Source organism: Triticum urartu, chromosome 2A (assembly GCF_056163025.1).
Source record: "Triticum urartu cultivar PI428250 chromosome 2A, HENAU_Tu73, whole genome shotgun sequence".
In the NCBI taxonomy this organism is placed as follows: domain Eukaryota; kingdom Viridiplantae; phylum Streptophyta; class Magnoliopsida; order Poales; family Poaceae; genus Triticum; species Triticum urartu.
In genome coordinates, this window is record NC_141874.1 from 179,909,050 (window position 1) to 179,931,331 (window position 22,282).

General features: G+C 44.9%; 1 pseudogene; it reads left to right on the plus strand.

Annotated features, from left to right (window-relative positions):
- LOC125535562 (cytochrome P450 CYP72A616-like) overlaps positions 1–19,420 on the plus strand; it is a 193,002-nt pseudogene extending 173,582 nt beyond the window's left edge.
- The last annotated feature ends 2,862 nt before the right edge of the window (positions 19,421–22,282 follow it).

Here is a 22,282-nt window from a genome sequence, read left to right on the forward strand (position 1 = left end):
GCATTTATATGCTATTTTATATGTTTTTGGGACTAACCTATTAACCCAAAGCCCAGTGCCAGTTTACGTTTTTCCTTGTTTTAGAGTATCGCAGAAAAGGAAAATCAAACGGAGTCCAATTGACCTGAAACTTCACGGAACTTATTTTTGGACCCGAAGAAGCCCAGAAGACTTGGAGTGCACGTCAGGGGATCAACGAGGAAGCCATGAGGCAGGGGGGGCGCCCACCCCCTGGGCACGCCCTCCACCCTCGTGGGCCCCTCGTGGCTCCCCTGATGTATTTCTTCTGCCTATATATATCCATATACCCTAAAACTATCGGGGAGCACAATAGATCGGGAGTTCCGCCGCCAGAAGCCTCTGTAGCCATCGAAAACCAATCTAGACCCGTTCTGGCACCCTCCCGGAGGGGGGAATCCCTCTCCGGTGGCTATCTTCATCATCCCGGTGCTCTCCATGACGAGGAGGGAGTAGTCCATCCTCGGGGCTGAGGGTATGTACCAATAGATATGTGTTTGATCTCTCTCTCTCTCGTGTTCTAGAGATGGTACGATCTTGATGTATCACGAGCTTTGCTATTATAGTTGGATCTTATGTTTCTTCTCCCCCTCTACTCTCTTGTAATGGATTGAGTTTTCCCTTTGAAGTTATCTTATCGGATTGAGTCTTTAAAGATTTGAGAACACTTGATGTATGTCTTGCCATGCGTATCTATGGTGACAATGGGATATCACGTGATTCACTTGATGTATGTTTTGGTGATCAACTTGTGGGTTCCGCCCATGAACCTATGCATAGGGGTTGGCACACGTTTTCGTTGTGATTCTCTGGTAGAATCTTTGGGGCACTCTTTGAGGTTCTATGTGTTGGTTGAATAGATGAATCTGAGATTGTGTGATGCATATCGTATAATCATACCCGCGGATACTTGACGTGACATTGGAGTATCTAGGTGACATTAGGGTTTTGGTTGATTTGTGTCTTAAGGTGTTATTCAAGTACGAACTCTAGGGCTGTTTGTGTCACTTATAGGAATAGCCCCACGGATTGACTGGAAAGAATAACTTTGAGTGGTTTCGTACCCTACCATAATCTCTTCGTTTGTTCTCCGCTATTAGTGACTTTGGAGTGACTCTTTATTGCATGTTGAGGGATAGTTATATGATCCAATTATGTTATTATTGTTGAGAGAACTTGCACTAGTGAAAGTATGAACCCTAGGCCTTGTTTCAACGCATTGCAATACCGTTTACGCTCACTTTTATCATTAGTTACCTTGCTGTTTTTATATTTTCAGATTACAATCTACTATCCATATACCACTTGTATCACCATCTCTTCGCCGAACTAGTGCACCTATACAATTTACCATTGTATTGGGTGTGTTGGGGACACAAGAGACTCTTTGTTATTTGGTTGCAAGGTTTCTTGAGAGAGACCATCTTCATCCTACGCCTCCTATGGATTGATAAACCTTAGGTCATCCACTTGAGGGAAATTTGCTACTGTCCTACGAACCTCTGCACTTAGAGGCCCAACAATGTCTACAATAAGAAGGTTGTGTAGTAGACATCACTACTGCACAGAAGAATTACATCCTGGAAGCACCGCTAGGTGTACCCCCCGCGCTGGCAACTGCAGACATTGTGAATGCCTGGCAGTCGTGTGTTGATGACTACTCGATAGTCAGTGTGCCATGCTATACGGCTTAGAACCGGGACTTCAACGATGTTTTGAATGTCATGGAGCATATGAGATGTTCCAGAAGTTGAATTTAATATTTCAAGAAAATGCCCGGATTGAGAGATATGAAGTCTCCAATAAGTTCTACAGCTGCAAGATGGAGGAGAATAGTTCTATCAGTGAACATATACTCAGAATGTCTGGGTACCACAACCACTTGACTCAACTAGGAGTTAATCTTCCTGATGATAGTGTCATTGACAGGGTTCTTCAATCACTGCCACCAAGTTATAAGAGCTTCGTGATGAACTATAATATGCAAGGGATGGACAAGACGATTCCCGAGCTCTTCGCAATGCTAAAGGCTGCAGAGGTAGAAATCAAGAAGGAGCATCAAGTGTTGATGGTCAACAAGACCACCAGTTTCAAGAAAAAGGGTAAAGGGAAGAAGGGGAACTTAAAGAAGAACAGCAATCCAGTTGCTGCTCAAGTGAAGAAACCCAAGTCTGGACCTAAGCCTGAGACTGAGTGCTTCTACTGCAAAGGGACTGGTCACTGGAAGCGGAACTGCCCCAAGTATTTGGCAGAGAAGAAGGATGGCAAAATGAAAGGTATATTTGATATACATGTTATTGATGTGTACCTTTCTAATGCTCCCAGTAGTGCCTGGGTATTTGATACTGGTTCAGTTGCTAACATTTGCAACTCGAAACAGGGGCTACGGATTAAGCGAAGATTGGCTAAGGACGAGGTGACGATGCGCGTGGGAAATGTTTCCAAAGTCAATGTGATCGCTGTCGGCGCGCTACCACTACATCTACCTTCGGGATTAGTATTAGACCTAAATAATTCTTATGTGGTGCCAGCGTTGAGCATGAACATTATATCTAGATCTTGTTTGATGCGACACGGTTATTCATTTAAATCAGAGAATAATGGTTGTTCTATTTATATGAGTAATATCTTTTATGGTTATGCACCCCTGATGAGTGGTCTATTTTTACTAAATCTTGATGGTAGTGATACACATGTACATAGTATTGAGGCCAAAAGATGCATAGTTGATAATGATAGTGCAACTTATTTGTGGCACTGCCGTTTAGGTCATATTGGTGTAAAGAGCATGAAGAAACTCCATTCCGATGGGATTTTAGAATCACTTTATTATGAATCACTTGGTACTTGCGAACCATGCCTCATGGGCAAGATGACTAAAATGTCATTCTCCGGAACAATGGAGCGAGCAACAGATTTATTGGAAATCATACATACTAATGTATGTGGTCCAATGAATATAGAGGCTCTCGGCGGATATGTTATTTTCTCACCTTCACTGATGATTTGAGCAGATATGGGTATATCTATTTGATGAAACATAAGTTTGAAACATTTGAAAAGTTCAAAGAATTTCAGAGTGAAGTGGAAAATCATCGTAACAAGAAAATAAAGTTTCTACGATCTGATCGAGGAGGAGAATATTTGAGTTACGAGTTTGGCCTTCATTTGAAACAATGCGGAATAGTTTCACAACTCACGCCACCTGGAACACCACAGCATGATGGTGTGTCCGAATGTCTTAACCGTACTTTACTAGATATGGTGCGATCTATGATGTCTCTCACTGATTTACCACTATCATTTTGGGGTTACGCTTTAGAGACAGCTGCATTCACGTTAAATAGGGCACCATCTAAATCCGTTGAGATGACACCTTATGAACTGTGGTTTGGCAAGAAACCCAAGTTCTCGTTTCTTAAAGTTTGGGGTTGCGATGCTTATGTGAAAAAGCTTCAAACTGATAAGCTCGAACTCAAATCGGAGAAATGTGTCTTCATACGATACACAAAGGAGACTGTTGGGTACACCTTCTATCACAGATCTGAAGGCAAGATATTCATTGCTAAGAATGGATCCTTTCTAGAGAAGGAGTTTCTCTCGAAAGAAGTGAGTGGGAGGAAAGTAGAACTTGACAAGGTAATTGTACCTTCTCCCTTATTGGAAAGTAGTTCATCACTGAAATCAGTTCCAGTGCTTCCTACACCAGTAAGTGAGGAAGCTAATGATGATGATCATGAAACTTCTGATCAAGTTACTACCGAACCTCGTAGGTCAACCAGAGTAAGATCCGCACCAGAGTGGTATGGTAATCCTGTTCTGGAAGTCATGTTACATGACCATGACGAACCTACGAACTATGAGGAAGGGATGATGAGCCCAGATTCCGCAAAATGTCTTGAGGCTAGGACATCTGAGATGGGATCCATGTATGAGAACAAAGTATGGACTTTGGTTGACTTGCCCGATGATTGGCAAGCCATCGAGAATAAATGGATTTTCAAGAAGAAGACTGACGCTGACGGTAATATTACTGTCTACAAAGCTCGACTTGTTGCGAAAGGCTTTCGACAAGTTCAAGGAGTTGACTACGATGAGACCTTCTCACACATAGCGATGCTTAAGTCCGTCCGAATCATGTTAGCAATTGCCGCATTTTATGATTATGAAATTGGAAAATGGATGTAAAGATTGCATTCCTGAATGGATTTCTTGAAGAAGAGTTGTATATGATGCAACCTGAAGGTTTTATCGATCCAAAGGATGCTAACAAAGTGTGCAAGCTTCAGCGATCCATCTATGGACTGGTGCAAGCATCTCGGAGTTGGAATAAACGTTTTGATAGTGTGATCAAATCATATGGTTTTATACAGACTTTCGGAGAAGCCTGTATTTACAAGAAAGTGAATGGGAGCTCTGTAGCATTTCTAATATTATATGTGGATGACATATTATTGATTGGAAATGATATAGAATTTTTGGATAGCATAAAAGGATACTTGAATAAGAGTTTTTCAATGAAAGACCTCGGTGAAGCTGCTTATATATTGGGCATCAAGATCTATAGAGATAGATCAAGACGCTTAATTGGACTTTCACAAAGCACATACCTTGATAATGTTTTGAAGAATTTCAAAATGGATCAAGCAAAGAAAGGGTTCTCGCATGTGTTACAAGGTGTGAAGTTGAGTCAGACTCAATGCCCGACCACTGCAAAAGATAGAGAGAAAATGAAAGGTGTTCCCTATGCTTCAGCCATAGGCTCTATCATGTATGCAATGCTGTGTACCAGACCTGATGTGTGCCTTGCTATAAGTTTAGCAGGGAGGCACCAAAGTAATCCAGGAGTGGATCACTAGACAGCGGTCAAGAACATCCTGAAATGCCTGAAAAGGACAAAGGATATGTTTCTTGTTTATGGAGGTGACAAAGAGCTCGTCGTAAATGGTTACGTCGATGCAAGCTTTGACACTGATCCGGATGACTCTAAGTCACAAACCGGATACGTGTTTTTATTAAATGGAGGAGCTGTCAGTTGATGCAGTTCCAAGCAAAGCATCAAGGAAGGATCTACGTGTGAAGCAGAATACATATCTGCTTCGGAAGCAGCAAATGAAGGAGTCTGGATGAAGGAGTTCATATCCGATCTAGGTGTCATACCTAGTGCATCGGGTCCAACGAAAATCTTTTGTGACAATACTGGAGCAATTGCCTTGGCAAAGGAATCCAGATTTCACAAAAGAACCAAGCACATCAAGAGACGCTTCAATTCCATCCGCGATCAAGTCAAGTAGGGAGACATAGAGATTTGCAAGATACATACCGATCTGAATGTTGCAGACCCATTGACTAAGCCTCTCTCACGAGCAAAACATGATCAGCACCAAGACTCCATGGGTGTTAGAATCATTACAGTGTAATCTAGATTATTGACTCTAGTGCAAGTGGGATACTGAAGGAAATATGCCCTAGAGGCAATAATAAAGTTGTTATTTATATTTCGCTATATCATGATAAATGTTTATTATTCATGCTAGAATTGTATTAACCGAAAACTTAGTACATGTGTGAATACATAGACAAACAGAGTGTCACTAGTTTGCCTCTACTTGACTAGCTTGTTGAATCAATGATGGTTATGTTTCCTAACCATAGACATGAATTGTCATTTGATAAATGGGGTCACATCATTAGAGAATGATGTGATTGACTTGACCCATCTGTTAGCTTAGCACGATGATCGTTTAGTTTGTTGCTATTGCTTTCTTCATAACTTGTACATGTTCCTATGACTATGAGATTATGCAACTCCCGAGTACGGAAGAAACACTTTTTGTGCTACCAAACTGTAACGCCCTCGATGCGGCTATATCTCCCACGTGTCGAAGCACGACTTAGAGGCATAACCGCATTGAAAGCAATGTCGCAAGTGAGGTAATCTTCACACAACCCATGTAATACATAAGGGAAAAGATACATAGTTGGCTTACAATCGCCACTTCACACAATTACATGAATAAAGCATTACAACATCCAAATACAATCAAGGTCCGACTACGGAACCAAAATAAAAGAAGAACCCCAAAAGCGACACGGTCCCCGATCGACCCCAGCTGGGCTCCACTACTGATCAACTAGAACGAAACAACACAAAGGAAAAGATCTTCGTCGAGCTCCTCCTGAGCTTGGCTGCGTCATCTGCATGGACTCATCGGCACCTGCAAGCTGGTTTTGAAAGTATCTGTGAGTCACGGGGACTCAGCAATCTCACACCCTCGCGATCAAGACTATTTAAGCTTATGGGTAAGGTAAAAGGTATGAGGTGGAGCTGCAGCAAGCGACTAGCATATATGGTGGCTAACATACGCAAATGAGAGCGAGAAGAGAAGGCAAAGCACGGTCGGTAAAAGTATGATCAAGAAGTGATCCTAGAACAACCTACGTCAAGCATAACTCCAACATCGTGTTCACTTCCCGGACTCCGCCGGAAAGAGACCATCACGGTTACACACGCGGTTGATGTATTTTAATTAAGGTAAACTTCAGGTTTTCTACAACCGGACATTAACAAATTCCCATCTGCCCATAACCGCGGGCACGGCTTTCAAAAGTTCAAATCCCTGCAGGGTTGTCCCAACTTAGCCCATCACAAGGTCTCACGGTCAACGAAGGAATAGACCTCCTCCCGAAACACCAGGCATAAGGCCGAGCCTTCCACCCTTTACCAAGTATATAGATGCATTAATTAAATAAGATATATTGTGATATCCCAACAAGTAAACATGTTCCAACCAGGAACAACATCTCCATGTTCCAACAAGGAACAAAACTTCAATCTTCGCCTGCAACTAACAACGCTATAAGAGGGGCTGAGCAAAGCGGTAACATAGCCAATCAACGGTTTGCTAGGACAAGGTGGGTTAGAGGCTTGGTTCAACAATATGGGTGGCATGATAAGCAAGTGGTAGGTATCGCAGCATAGGCATAGCAAAAGAGCGAGCATCTAGCAAGCAAAGATAGAAGTGATTTCGAGGATATGATCATCTTGCCTGAAATCCCGCAAGGAAGAAGAACGAGTCCATGAAGAAGACAAACGGAACGTAGACGAACGGGTCCTCACAACGCGACGTTAACGGAACCAACCCGAAGAAGCAAACACCGGAAAAGAAGCACACAACATAGTAAACAAACCACACATGAACATGGTATGATATGCGGGATGCGGGATGCGATGCATATGCATGATTGGACAAGGAATGCATGAACCTGGCCTAAACTTGGAAATACAAGAGTGCCACTGGAAAGGTGAGGTGATTTCGGTTGAAATCGATATAAAGATCGCCGGAATCGGAGTTACGGTTTGGAAATGGCAAGCGATTCAAATATGACCACGTTCTGCGATTTACAGCAAGTAGCCATCTAAATGCAACAAGATGAACATGCTACAGCACTCAAACATGACAAAAAAAATACATGGCAGGGATCCACTCAAGAAGCTTAACAAAAGACTAGCACTGAGCTACGGCCAATTCATCCATTAACAGGTTGAAACAAGCATGGAAAAGATGTATTTGTTAAACAGATTTAAGACTTAGTGAAATTAACACAAGCCTGGAATTTCAGTTCAGATAGCACACTTTGGAGCAAGAAAACTATATGCTACAGGGCCTGAACATGGCAAAGCAAGGCATTGCATGGAGCTACTCAAAGAGCTTAACAAAAGTCCCTTAGTGACCTTGAGCCAAAAGGGATCAGAAAATACCTTTGCAAGCATGTGAACATGGCAAAAACATAATCAGATCACAGACTTAGTGAAAAGTGGAGCATGCTGAAACAGATATCAAGTAGGCATGTTTACGAGCTCGATGCACTCACTACAGAGCAAGTCATGGAAATCTAAGCATACACCCATCAAGAATACACATTATACAAGCTAGACATGGCAATCACAACAACATGGCATGCACGGATCAACTACAACATCCTCGGCAAAATCGCTAACAAGTAGACAATCTGCCCAGATTCACGAAATGACAAAAATAGAGCTCGATTGACTCAAGCTAGGGTGCTCCATAATTGCAAAGAAAGAAATGTATGGATAGAGCACTACAAGATTAACAAATCATCCTTACTGATCATCCTCAAAACAGGCACGGATCACTAGGAAACAACATGAACATATGGCATCATGAAATAAACAGATCATGGACTTAGTGGAAATGGTAAGTCCCTGAAATCAGCATTACCAAGTGCCTCACTTTGCAAGCTTGTGCTAGTCACCACACACATCACAAAAATACATGGGTTGCACCTCTGGATAGATGGCAAAACATATAACAAAACACATGTAGAGCTCATAGGCATATCATGCACACAATAATCATGGCAAAAATGACAAATAACTAAATGGAGCAGCAGATCTGACAATTATCTCAAATAGTACTCTTCTAACAGCATTTTGGGCATCAAGATGAACTCAAATGAAAATGATGCAATGAGATGAAATGATGTACTCTCTGAGATGAACATTTTGATATGCTATATGCCCAAAACGGATCTACGGATGATGAGTTATGGCATGATGAACAAGGGCATATGAATCTGGGAATTTCGGGGACTTAGTGAAATTATACCTCCGCGAAAGTCAACGCGGGACGGAGGGATCCGGGACGGAGCGGTGCAGATCTGAGACGGGACGTTTGGTTCGGGGAGTGGTGGATCTGGTCCCGATCCACGGGAACTCGCTGGAGACGATGGAGATGACCGGAATTTGAGCTTGGGGCGGCGCCGGTCGAGGCAAGGCGGAGGAGGCGGTGTAGGTGGCCGGATCCGGCGGCCGGCGGCGTGCATGCGCGGTGGCGGGGACCTCCGAGGCGGGGCGAGGTGGGCGCGCCGGCGAGTCCGGCAACGAGCCGTGGTGGCTCGCGGTGCCAGGAGGAGGCGCACGGCGGCGTTCTCCGGCGAAAGGCGGCGGCGTGGGAACGCCCACGCGCGGGGCACGGTCGGGCCGGGCGGGCCGGCCGTGGGCCCGCAGGGCCGCGGCGGCGTGGGGGAGAGAGAGGAGGTGCGGTGACGGGCACGTGGCGCGTGGGGGTTGGAGGAGAGCAGCAGCAGGGCGACGTGGCGCGATGCGATTGGCCGGGCGATGTGGCAGTGGCGCGGACATGTCCGGCGACCGGATGGACATGTCCGGCGATGCGAGAGGAGCGGGGCTAGGGTTCATCCGCGAAAATATCGGGGATGGCCACATATGTATAGGTAGAGGGAGCTAGGAGAGTACAAATGAGGTGCGGTTTTCGGCCACGCGATCGTGATCGAATGACCGAAATGATGGAACAGGTTTAGGTGGGTTTTGGGCCACTTTGGAAGGGTGTTGGGCTGCAACACACACGAGGCCTTCTCGGTCCCTTGGTTAACTGTTGGAGCATCAAACGAAGTCCAAAAGATACGAAACTTGGCAGGCGGTCTACCGGTAGTAAACCAAGGCCGCTTGGCAAGTATCGGTCCAATCCGGAAATGTTTAACACCCGCACAGGAAAGAAGGTAGAAAAGACCACCGAAGGAGAACGGAGCACCGGAATGCAAAACGAACAACGGAGAAAATGCTTGGATGCATGCGATGAACATGTATGCAAATGAAATGCACATGATGACATGATATGCAATGCATGACACGCAAGCAATGACATGGCAACAGCAGCGAATAACTAGACGACACCTGGCACATCGGTCTCGGGGCGTTACAACACTCCACCACTACGAGAGGATCTCGTCCCGAGATCTAGAATGGCACCGGAGGGAAAAACGGAAGAAAGAGAGAAGAGGTAAAACTAAGTTGCTCCTTTGACAAACGAGTGAGACCAAAGAACCTTGAAAAAGGTTAAGCCCTTGCAAGAAAGAAAACAACGGAGAATAACAGAGTTGAAAACACTCCGTTAGGAAAGAGGAACAAGGAAGAACAAATTCGGATAGCACTCCGGTTGAAAAGAAAAGGAATTGAATAAGAACTTGATAAGGTGATAGAACTTGAAAAGAGGGCACGGCACTCCGGTTAAATGGACAATCATGAAAAGAACATGATTTTGACAAAACAAGAAGATGGTTGAAGAGAACAACGACACAATGCCTCCGAAACGAAAGAATAGAAGTTGTATCGACGGAACAAAAGAACGGAGAAGAAAACAACATCTTCTACCTGACAAGCATCTTAAAGAGAAGGGTCACACGGAGTTGTTGGAACAATCCACACCGAAAAGATAGGCTTGAAGTGGGCTTATGGAAAACATCTCAAAACCAAGAGGTGAAAATCTGCCACTAACGGAAACGATATATTGGATTGATATGAACAAGAAGACGAGAACTTATTTCACCGGGGGGATAGATGAAGAACTTGGGTCAATTATAAGCACCATAGATAGCAACAATCCTTAGGGAAAGATTTAGGTGAAATATAACCCAAGGTAACTCCAATGACGAGATTGATGGATTTAAAATACCTCATTCTTAATAACATGTGAATCATGAAACATGAACTCAAATTATCAAGAATGGCATAATCCACCTCCAAAGATACGATAGAAAAAAAATTGCACTCCGGATTGCAAGATGAAGAATGCTTGAACTCCTCTGAAAAGAATCTCAATGAACACTTCGAGAAGAAATTTTATCCTTGATGAACCATCATGTAGCACCTTGATGAAGAACTCCGGTAAACAAAAGAATGGTTAAACGAAAGGAAAGAGAAGTCGAAAACACAAGTTGAATCCTTGTAATGATTTAGATGAATCTCCGTGGTGAAATAATTGAGAGAACTTGGAACTCCGGGAAAAGGATAGATAAAGCATCTCGAACCGAGAATTTGATGAGCCTCCGGAATAAAGAATTAATCACTTGGGTGAATCAAGAATAAGAATTATGTTATGCTCATCCTTCACCAATTAAATTGATGACAATCAATTACATTGGCATACTACTTATTCTTGTAGAAAGAATTAAGATAGATATAGAGCAACTTGGGAAAATCTTGAACGAACCACCGGTAGAATTTGAAAAAAAACCGAAAGAATTGATATGATAACCAAGGAAGAGGTCTTGAACGAACCACCGTAAGAATTGAAAACAAACGAAGTAAAGGGGTGAATCACCGGTAAGAATTAGCAAATGAACGGAGATACAAGAGAGAGTTTAGATATAAGAAAACAAAGAGATCATGAACTGATTAGAGAATATTTGATTGATGCACCGATGAAATTTGGGGAACGAGAGCTGAAAGCTGAGAATGAACAAGTCTTCTGAAATGATGGGCTCCGGATAATCGAACTGAAAATACCCTTGAATATATCCTGATGGGTGAAAAAAATTCTCACAATCGAAAATAATTATGAGAGGATGGCAACAAGCTAGAATCACGAATCTTGGAGAGAATGGAGCAAGATTAAAAAGAAACTCTTCTTCGGTCTTCAAAATCTGAGAATTATGACGAGAAACACCAACAATAATTGTAGAGGCACTCCGGAATGAAGAATGGAAAAGGTTGAGCCAACGATGCTAAGAATTCGAAACATCTTGGAGAAAAACATATGACTGATGATGAATCATTCTTACGTTAAACTTGGAAAAGAATTTGATAATATCTCCGGACAAATAAGAAGAGTCAGGTAAGATCCTGGGAAAAGACCTGTGGGTTAGGGCCCACTCAAAAAAAACTCCATAGAACGATTTGAAGGAGAGATTGCACCGGTTGAATTAAATGGCTTGAATAAGATAGGACCTCGAAATAGCTTGAATGGATGCAAAGTGAAAACACAAATCTTCGAAATATCTTCAGCACTCCGGAACAAATGAATAGCGAGAGGTGAATGATTAAGAATTGCACCGGTATGAGAAAGCATTGACATGAGGAAAGGGTATGATCAACAAAGCTTGACTTGAAACCACCGGAGAAGAAAAAGAACGAAGAATGATGAACTTGATGCTCTGTTAGTATCTTCATGAGAATCACCGGGTAAGAACATTGAAGGGAAAGGAATGGAGAGGCTTCGCATGAATAGGATGGGCACTTGCTTACGAAATCTTAGTCCTTGAATAAAAAGGGTGGGAGGGTGGGAAAAAAACAAAGGCACCTTGGGACGGATGAAATGAGTACCGTTGAGAAGAACTGATAAATGATCTTGTGAATGTTGAAATGATCGGAACCACTTGAAGAGAAACACGCCGGTTGAAAAGGATTGACATGACAGTCTCGATTATCATGAAGGATTAGTATTCACATGGGAACATGAGAACACCAACTGGGGAAGGTATGGAATCAACATTTCACTTCGAAGCAACTCGAATACCACAGCTCAAAAACAAAACAAAGGATTGGCTTGCAAAATAAGCCGGAACAAACATATGATAGAGATTTTGTCCGAAGTTTTTGTGGTGGGGCCTACACGGGCTCGATCGTACAGCACCATCATGTACAAGGCAGTGCACATGACATACGAAGCGTCCCCGAGTCGGCATAGCCAAGGACTCTTTAAGACACAACGAGACCACTGTAAAACCGACCGTGGATAGGCGGACCACTAGACGTCAAACCCCAATTTCATATCATACATCTGTCGGAAAGATATCCTAAGAGCTACTTGAATTCCCACCTATGAAACTCCCGAACCTTTCCGGTTATGCAATCAGGTGTTGGGGATACAGGGGAAGCATAATATCTCACCCAAATCTAGCAAATCCTACATCCAGATGTATCCATCCTTCAACACATAACCAAGGAACCTTCGGAAATCATCTACCTCAACCTTCGAAAAGCATACGTTATACAAGTTATGGCAATACTCTCGAACTCCCGCCCCAGTACTGGGTGGCGTCGAGGTTATCTCACCAACGAACTGCATAAAAGAGATTTTTGATGTCGGCATACTAAACTCAGGTATTCCAGAACTGCAATGATAAAATTATGACGACAACACCTCGGGTCTCAACTCCCCGGGACACTGCCACAAAACCCCTGACAGGAGGCACCAAGACAATGTTCTCGTCACAAAACCGTCGGAATGATTCCAAGATACCCGCGTGATCCTAAATTTTTTTAGTGAAATTTGAGAAGAGAAGAGTCAAAACTCTACGTCAGGATGCCTTACCAGAGCGATGAGGAGACTGGGAAGTAAAAAGAATTCCTAAACTCTCCGATATATAATTCCTAAATGACTCAAAACATTTTTCTAGAATCAACAATGGCTGCTAAAAATGATCAAGCAATGGGGGCTCCTAAGGTCGGGGAAGGCTCTGATACCAACTTGTAACGCCCTCGATGCGGCTATATCTCCCACGTGTCGAAGCACGACTTAGAGGCATAACCACATTGAAAGCAATGTCGCAAGTGAGGCAATCTTCACACAACCCATGTAATACATAAGGGAAAAGATACATAGTTGGCTTACAATCGCCACTTCACACAATTACATGAATAAAGCATTACAACATCCAAATACAATCAAGGTCCGACTACGGAACCAAAATAAAAGAAGAACCCCAAAAGCGACATGGTCCCCGATCGACCCCAACTGGGCTCCACTACTGATCAACTAGAACGAAACAACACAAAGGACAAGATCTTCATCGAGCTCCTCCCGAGCTTGGTTGCGTCATCTACACGGACTCATCGGCACCTGCAAGCTGGTTTTGAAAGTATCTGTGAGTCACGGGGACTCAGCAATCTCACACCCTCACGATCAAGACTATTTAAGCTTATGGGTAAGGTAAAAGGTATGAGGTGGAGCTGCAGCAAGCGACTAGCATATATGGTGGCTAACATACGCAAATAAGAGCGAGAAGAGAAGGCAAAGCACGGTCGGTAAAAGTATGATCAAGAAGTGATCCTAGAACAACCTACGTCAAGCATAACTCCAACACCGTGTTCACTTCCCGGACTCCGCCGGAAAGAGACCATCACGGTTACACACGCGGTTGATGTATTTTAATTAAGGTCAACTTCAGGTTTTCTACAACCGGACATTAACAAATTGCCATCTGCCCATAACCGCGGGCACGGCTTTCAAAAGTTCAAATCCCTGCAGGGGTGTCCCAACTTAGCCCATCACAAGCTCTCACGGTCAACGAAGGAATAGACCTCCTCCCGAGACATTCCGATCAGACTCGGTATCCCGGTTCTACAAGACATTTCGACAGGGTAAAACTAAACCAGCAACACCGCCCGAATGTGCCGACAAATCCCGATAGGAGCTGCACATATCTTGTTCTCAGGGCACACTCAGATGAGCCAGACATCGGGTAGGCCAGCCCAGAGTTGCCCCTGGTAGCCCCGGACATCGCTCAGTTGGACCAACACTCAGAGGAGCACTCGCCCGAGGGGGGGGGGTTAAAATAATGATGACCCTCAGGAGCGCGACTCCCAAGGGAAAATAAAAGGCTAGGTGGCGAATGGTAAAACCAATGTTGGGCATTGCTGGAAGAGCTTTACTCAAGGCGAACTGTCAAGGGGTTCCCATTATTACCCAACCGCGTAAGGAACGCAAAATCCGGGAACATAACACCGATATGACGGAAACTAGGGCGGCCAGAGTGGAACGAAACACCAGGCATAAGGCCGAGCCTTCCACCCTTTACCAAGTATATAGATGCATTAATTAAATAAGATATATTGTGATATCCCAACAAGTAAACATGTTCCAACCAGGAACAACATCTCCATGTTCCAACAAGGAACAAAACTTCAATCTTCACCTGCAACTAACAACGCTATAAGAGGGGCTGAGCAAAGCGGTAACATAGCCAATCAACGGTTTGCTAGGACAAGGTGGGTTAGAGGCTTGGTTCAACAATATGGGTGGCATGATAAGCAAGTGGTAGGTATCGCAGCATAGGCATAGCAAAAGAGCGAGCATCTAGCAAGCAAAGATAGAAGTGATTTCGAGGGTATGATCATCTTGCCTGAAATCCCGCAAGGAAGAAGAACGAGTCCATGAAGAAGACAAACGGAACGTAGACGAACGGGTCCTCACAACACGATGTTAACGGAACCAACCCGAAGAAGCAAACACCGGAAAAGAAGCACACAACATAGTAAACAAACCACACATGAACATGGTATGATATGCGGGATGCGGGATGCGATGCATATGCATGATTGGACAAGGAATGCATGAACCTGGCCTAAACTTGGAAATACAAGAGTGCCACTGGAAAGGTGAGGTGATTTCGGTTGAAATCGATATAAAGATCGCCGGAATCGGAGTTACGGTTTGGAAATGGCAAGCGATTCAAATATGACCACGTTCTGCGATTTACAGCAAGTAGCCATCTAAATGCAACAAGATGAACATGCTACAACACTCAAACATGACAACAAAATACATGGGAGGGATCCACTCAAGAAGCTTAACAAAAGACTAGCACTGAGCCACGGCCAATTCATCCATTAACAGGTTGAAACAAGCATGGAAAAAATGTATTTGTTAAACAGATTTCAGACTTTGTGAAATTAACACAAGCCTGGAATTTCAGATCAGATAGCACACTTTGGAGCAAGAAAACTATATGCTACAGGGCCTGAACATGGCAAAGCAAGGCATTGCATGGAGCTACTCAAAGATCTTAACAAAAGTCCCTTAGTGACCTTGAGCCAAAAGGGATCAGAAAATACCTTTGCAAGCATGTGAACATGGCAAAAACATAATCAGATCACAGACTTAGTGAAAACTGGAGCATGCTGAAACAGATATCAAGTAGGCATGTTTACGAGCTCGATGCACTCACTACAGAGCAAGTCATGGCAATCTAAGCATACACCCATCAAGAATACACATTATACAATCTAGACATGGCAATCACAACAACATGGCATGCACGGATCAACTACAACATCCTCGGCAAAATCGCTAACAAGTAGACAATCTGCCCAGATTCACGAAATGACAAAAATAGAGCTCGATTGACTCAAGCTAGGGTGCTCCATAATTGCAAACAAAGACATGTATGGATAGAGCACTACAAGATTAACAAATCATCCTTACTGATCATCCTCAAAATAGGCACGGATCACTAGGAAACAACATGAACATATGGCATCATGAAATAAACAGATCATGGACTTAGTGGAAATGCTAAGTCCCTGAAATCAGCATTACCAAGTGCCTCACTTTGCAAGCTTGTGCTAGTCACCACACACATTACAAAAATACATGGGTTGCACCTCTGGATAGATGGCAAAACATATAACAAAACACATGTAGAGCTCATAGGCATATCATGCACACAATAATCATGGCAAAAATGACAAATAACTAAATGGAGCAGCAGATCTGACAATTATCTCAAATAGCACTCTTCTAACAGCATTTCGGGCATCAAGATGAACTCAAATGAAAATGATGCAATGAGATGAAATGATGTACTCTCTGAGATGAACATTTTGATATGCTATATGCCCAAAACGGATCTACGGATGATGAGTTATGGCATGATGAACAAGGGCATATGAATCTGGGAATTTCGGGGACTTAGTGAAATTATACCTCCGCGAAAGTCAACGCGGGACGGAGGGATCCGGGACGGAGCGGTGCAGATCTGAGACGGGACGTTTGGTTCGGGGAGTGGTGGATCTGGTCCCAATCCACGGGAACTCACCGGAGACGATGGAGATGACCGGAATTTGAGCTTGGGGGGGCGCCGGTCGAGGCAAGGCGGAGGAGGCGGTGTAGGTGGCCAGATCCAGCAGCCGGCGGCGTGCATGCGCGGTGGCGGGGTCCTCCGAGGCGGGGCGAGGCGGGCGCGCCGGCGTGTCCGGCGACGAGCCATGGCGGCTCGCGGTGCCAGGAGGAGGCGCACGGCGGCGTTCTCCGGCGAAAGGCGGCGGCACGCAGCACTCGGGCGGCGGCGCGGGAACGCCCACGCACGGGGCGCGGTCGGGGCGGGCGGGCCGGCCGTGGGCCCGCAGGGCCGCGGCGGCGTGGGGGAGAGAGAGGAGGTGCGGTGACGGGCACGTGGCGCGCGGGGGTTGGAGGAGAGCAGCAGCAGGGCGATGTGGCGCGATGCGATTGGCCGGGCGATGTGGCGGCGGCGCGGACATGTCCGGCGACCGGATGGACATGTCCGGCAATGCGAGAGGAGCGGGGCTAGGGTTCATCCGCGAAAATATCGGGGATGGCCACATATATATAGGTAGAGGGAGCTTGGAGAGTCCAAATGAGGTGCGGTTTTCGGCCACGCGATCGTGATCGAACGACCGAGATGATGGAACAGGTTTAGGTGGGTTTTGGGCCACTTTGGAAGGGTGTTGGGCTGCAACACACACGAGGCCTTCTCGGTCCCTTGGTTAACCGTTGGAGCATCAAACGAAGTCCAAAAGATACGAAACTTGGTAGGCGGTCTACCGGTAGTAAACCAAGGCCGCTTGGCAAGTATCGGTCCAATCCGGAAATGTTTAACACCCTCACACGAAAAGAAGGTAGAAAATACCACCAGAGGAGAACGGAGCGCCGGAATGCAAAACGAACAACGAAGAAAATGCATTATAGAACGAGTAAAGAGACTTGCCAATAACGATATTGAACTAGGTATTGAGATACCGACGATCGAATCTCGGGCAAGTAACATACCGATGACAAAGGGAACAACGTACACCGTTATGCGGTTTGACCGATAAAGATCTTCATAGAATATGTAGGAGCCAATATGAGCATCCAGGTTCCCCTATTGGTTATTAACCGGAGCCGAGTCTCGGTCATGTCTACATAGTTCTCGAACCCGTAGGGTCCGCACGCTTAACATTCGGTGACAATTGGTAATATGAGTTTATGTGTTTTGATGTACTGAAGGTAGTTCAGAGTCCCGGATATGATCACGGACATGACGAGGAGTCTCGAAATGGTCGACACATAAAGATCGATATATTGGATGACTACGTTTGGACTTCGGAAGGGTTCCGGGCAAGTTCGGAAAAAAACCGGAGTATCGGGGGGTTACCGGAACCCCCGGGGGAGTGTAATGGGCCTATTGGGCCTTAGTGTAGAAGAGGAGGGGCGGCCAGGGCAGGCCGCGCGCCCCCTCTCCCTCTAGTCCGAATTGGACAAGGAGGGGGGCGGTGCCCCCCTTTCCTTCCCCCTCTCTCCTCCTTCCCTCTCTCCTACTCCTACTCTTGGAAGGGTTGGAGTCCTACTCCCGGTGGGAGTAGGACTCCCCTTGGGGCGCGGCTAGGAAGGCCGGCCTCTCCCGTCCTCCACTCCTTTATATACGGGGGAGGGGCACCCCATAGACACACAAGTTGATCATTGATATTTTAGCCATGTGCGGTGCCCCCTTCCACCATAATCCACCTCGGTCATATCGTAGCGGTGCTTAGGCGAAGCCCTGCATCGGTAACTTCATCAACACCGTCATCACGCCGTTCTGCTGACGGAACTCTCCCTCAAAGCTCTACTTGATCGTGAGTTCGTGGGACGTCACCGAGCTGAACGTGTGCAGATCGCGAAGGTGTCGTACGTTCGGTACTAGGATCGGTCGATCGTGAAGACGTACAACTACATCAACCGCGTTGTCATAACGCTTCCGCTTACGGTCTATGGGGGTACGTGGACGACACTCTCCCCTCTCGTTGCTATGCATCACCATGATCTTGCATGTGCGTAGGAATTTTTTTGAAATTACTGCGTTTCCCGACAATGGCCAATCCATCTCAGGAATGACCATTAAAGAGGTCATGGAGGAATGCACGTTGTTCTATCTTGCAGGGACAGAAACAACATCAGTACTGCTCACATGGACAATGATCGTACTAAGTATGCATCCAGAGTGGCAGGACCATGCAAGGGAGGAGGTCATTAGCTTATTTGGAAAAAACAAACTTGAGTATGAAGGCGTTAACCGACTCAAAACAGTGAGTGGTGTTTTGTTTACTTGATTCCATTGTTACAACAGGATATAAAATTGGATATATGAATCTTACAATCTACTATATTTGCGGGTGACCTTGATTCTTTATGAGGTACTCCGGTTGTACTCGCCTGCTGCCGCATTCTTCCGTAAAACGTACAAGGAGATAAAGATTGGGGGCATCACATACCCCGCCGGTGTTCTCATTGAGCTTCCCCTATTGTTAATGAACCATGACCCAGATATATGGGGAAGGGATGTACATGAGTTCAAGCTGGAGAGGTTCACCAATGGGATCTCCCAGGCATCCAAGAATCCTAGTGCATTCCTACCATTCAGTTGGGGGCCACGTATCTGCATTGCCCAACAGTTCGCCCTTCTTGAGGCTAAGATGGCGTTTTGCATGATCCTTCAATGCTTTGAGTTTGAGCTCGCACCATCATACACTCATGCGGTAGATAACATCAGGCTGATGCGTCCAATGCATGGTGCACAAATCAAGATTAGGGCAATTTGATCATCACCCACGACAATCTACATGTTGTGAACTATTTGCTGTCATGTGCCTAAAAATATAATAATGCATTAAAATACCAATGGGATTCAAACTTCACGTGAACCATTTTTTGTGCCTTTACAATTAAAGCCGAGTTGGTGGTTGTCGTTTGGTATCACCACCCACTCTGTCCTCCACATATACACTATATCCTTGATACCATGCACATCTATGGTCCTAGCCCATCAAAACTCCGTGCTTGGAGCTCTTTGCCGTGCAACTTGTTTGACTATTGCGCGTGTGTGGTCCCAACGCCAGCGGAGATATTTCGAACCCAATGTGTGTGGTTACTAAGCACATCACATCTTATATTGAAAAAATAATACTCGCACTCTGCCGCCGTCCTCCGTGGCCCCGGCGGCTGTTGGGGAACATAGTATTTCAAAAAATTACCTACGATCTCGCAAGATCTATCTAGGAGATGCATAGAAATGAGAGGCGATAGTGTGTCTACATACCCTCGTAGACCGAAAGCGGAAGCGTTCAGTAATGCAGTTGATGTAGTTGAACATCTTCACGATTTAACCGATCCAAGTATCGAACGCATGGCACCTCCGCGATCAGCACACACTCAGCTCGATGACGTCCCTCGAACTCTTGATCCAGCTGAGGCCGAGGGAGAGTTCCGTCAGGACGACGGCATGTTGACGGTGATGATGAAGTTACCGACGCAGGGCTTCGCCTAAGCACTACAACGATATGACCGAGGTGTGTAACTGTGGAGGGGAGCACAGCACAGGGCTAAAAGATCAACTTGTGTGTCTATGGGGTACCCCCTCCCTCGTATATAAAGGAGGGGAGGAGGAGGGACGTCCACAAGGGGCGCGCCCAAGGGGGGTCCTACTCCTAGTAGGAGTAGCTTCCCCCTTTCCTAGTCCTAGTAGGAGAAGAAGGAAGGAGAGGAAGAAGAGAAGGAAAGGGGGGCGGCCCACTAGACCTAGTCCAATTCGGTTTGGTCTAGGGGGTGCGCGCCACACCTTGGCCTGCCTCCTCTCTTCCACCATTAGGCCCATTAGGCCCAATAGCTTCCCGGGGGGTCCGGTAACCCCCGGTACTCCGAAACTATCTGAAACGACCTGAACCATTCAGGTGTCCGAATTTAGCCTTCCAATATATGAATCTTTATGTATTTACCATTTCGAGACTCCTCGTCATGTCCGTGATCTCATCTGGCACTCCGAACAACCTTCGGTGCATCAAATCACATAACTCATAATACATACCGTCATCGAACGTTAAGCGTGTGGACCCTACAGGTTCGAGAACTATGTAGACATGACCGGGACACATCTCCGGTCAATAACCAATAGCGGAACCTGGATGCTCTTATTGGTTCCTACATATTCTATGAAGATCTTTATCGGTCAAACCGCACAACAACATATGTTGTTCCCTTTGCCATCGGTATGTTACTTGCCCGAGATTCGATCATCGGTATCATCATACCTAGTACAATCTTTTCACCGGCAAGTCTCTTTACTCGTTCCGTAATGCATCATCTCGCAACTAACTCATTAGTCACATTGCTTGCAAGGCTTATAGTGATGTGCATTACCGAGAGGGCCCAAAGATACCTCTCTGACAATTGGAGTGACAAATCCTAATCTCGATCTATGCCAACTCAGCAAACACCATCGGAGACACCTATAGAGCATCTTTATAATCACCCAGTTATGTTGTGACGTTTGATAGCACACTTAGTGTTCCTCCGGTATTCGGGAGTTGCATAATCTCATAGTCATAGGGACATGTATAAGTCATGAAGAAAGCAATAGCAATAAACTAAACGATCATAGTGCTAAGCTAACGGATGGGTCTATTCCATCACATCATTCTCTAATGATGTGATCCCATTCATCAAATGACAACACATATCCATGGCTAGGAAACTTAACCATCTTTGATTAACGAGCTAGTCAAGTAGAGGCATACTAGAGACACTATGTTGTCTATGTATTCACACATGTACTAAGTTTCTGGTTAATACAATTCTAGCATGAATAATAAACATTTATCATGATATAAGGAAATATAAATAACAACTTTATTATTGCCTCTAGGGCATATTTCCTTCAGTCTCCCACTTGCACTAGAGTCAATAATCTAGATTACACAGTAATGATTCTAACACCCATAGTTCAAATATTTATGTGATTAGTTCACATCTTCATGTGACTAATACCCAAAGGGTTTACTAGAGTCAATAATCTAGTTCACATCGCTATGTGGTTAACACCCAAATAGTGTTCATGTTTTTCTTGTGAGAGAAGTTTAGTTTACAGGTCTGCAACATTCAGATCTGTATGTATTTTGCAAATTTCTATGTCTACAATACTTTGCACGGAGCTACTCTAGCTAATTGCTCGCACGTTCAATATGTATCTAGATCGAGACTTAGTATCATCTAGATCAGTGTCAAAAGCTTGCACTGACGTAACTCTTTACGACGAACTCTTTTATGACCTCCATAACCGAGAAATATTATCTTAGTCCTCTAAGGATAATTTTGACCGTTGTCGAGTGATCTACTCCTAGATCACTATTGTACTCCCTTGCCAAAATCATGCAAAGGTATACAATAGGTCTGGTACACAGCATAGCATACTTTATAGAACATATGACTGAGGCATAGGGAATGACTTCTCATTCTCTTTCTTTTTTCTGCCGTGGTAGGGTTTTGAGTCTTTACTCAACTTCACACCTTGCAACACAGGCAAGAACTCCTTCTTTGACTGATCCATTTTGAACTCCTTCAAAATCTTGTCAAGGTATGTACTCATTGAAAAAACTTATCAAGCGTCTTGACATATATCTATAGATATT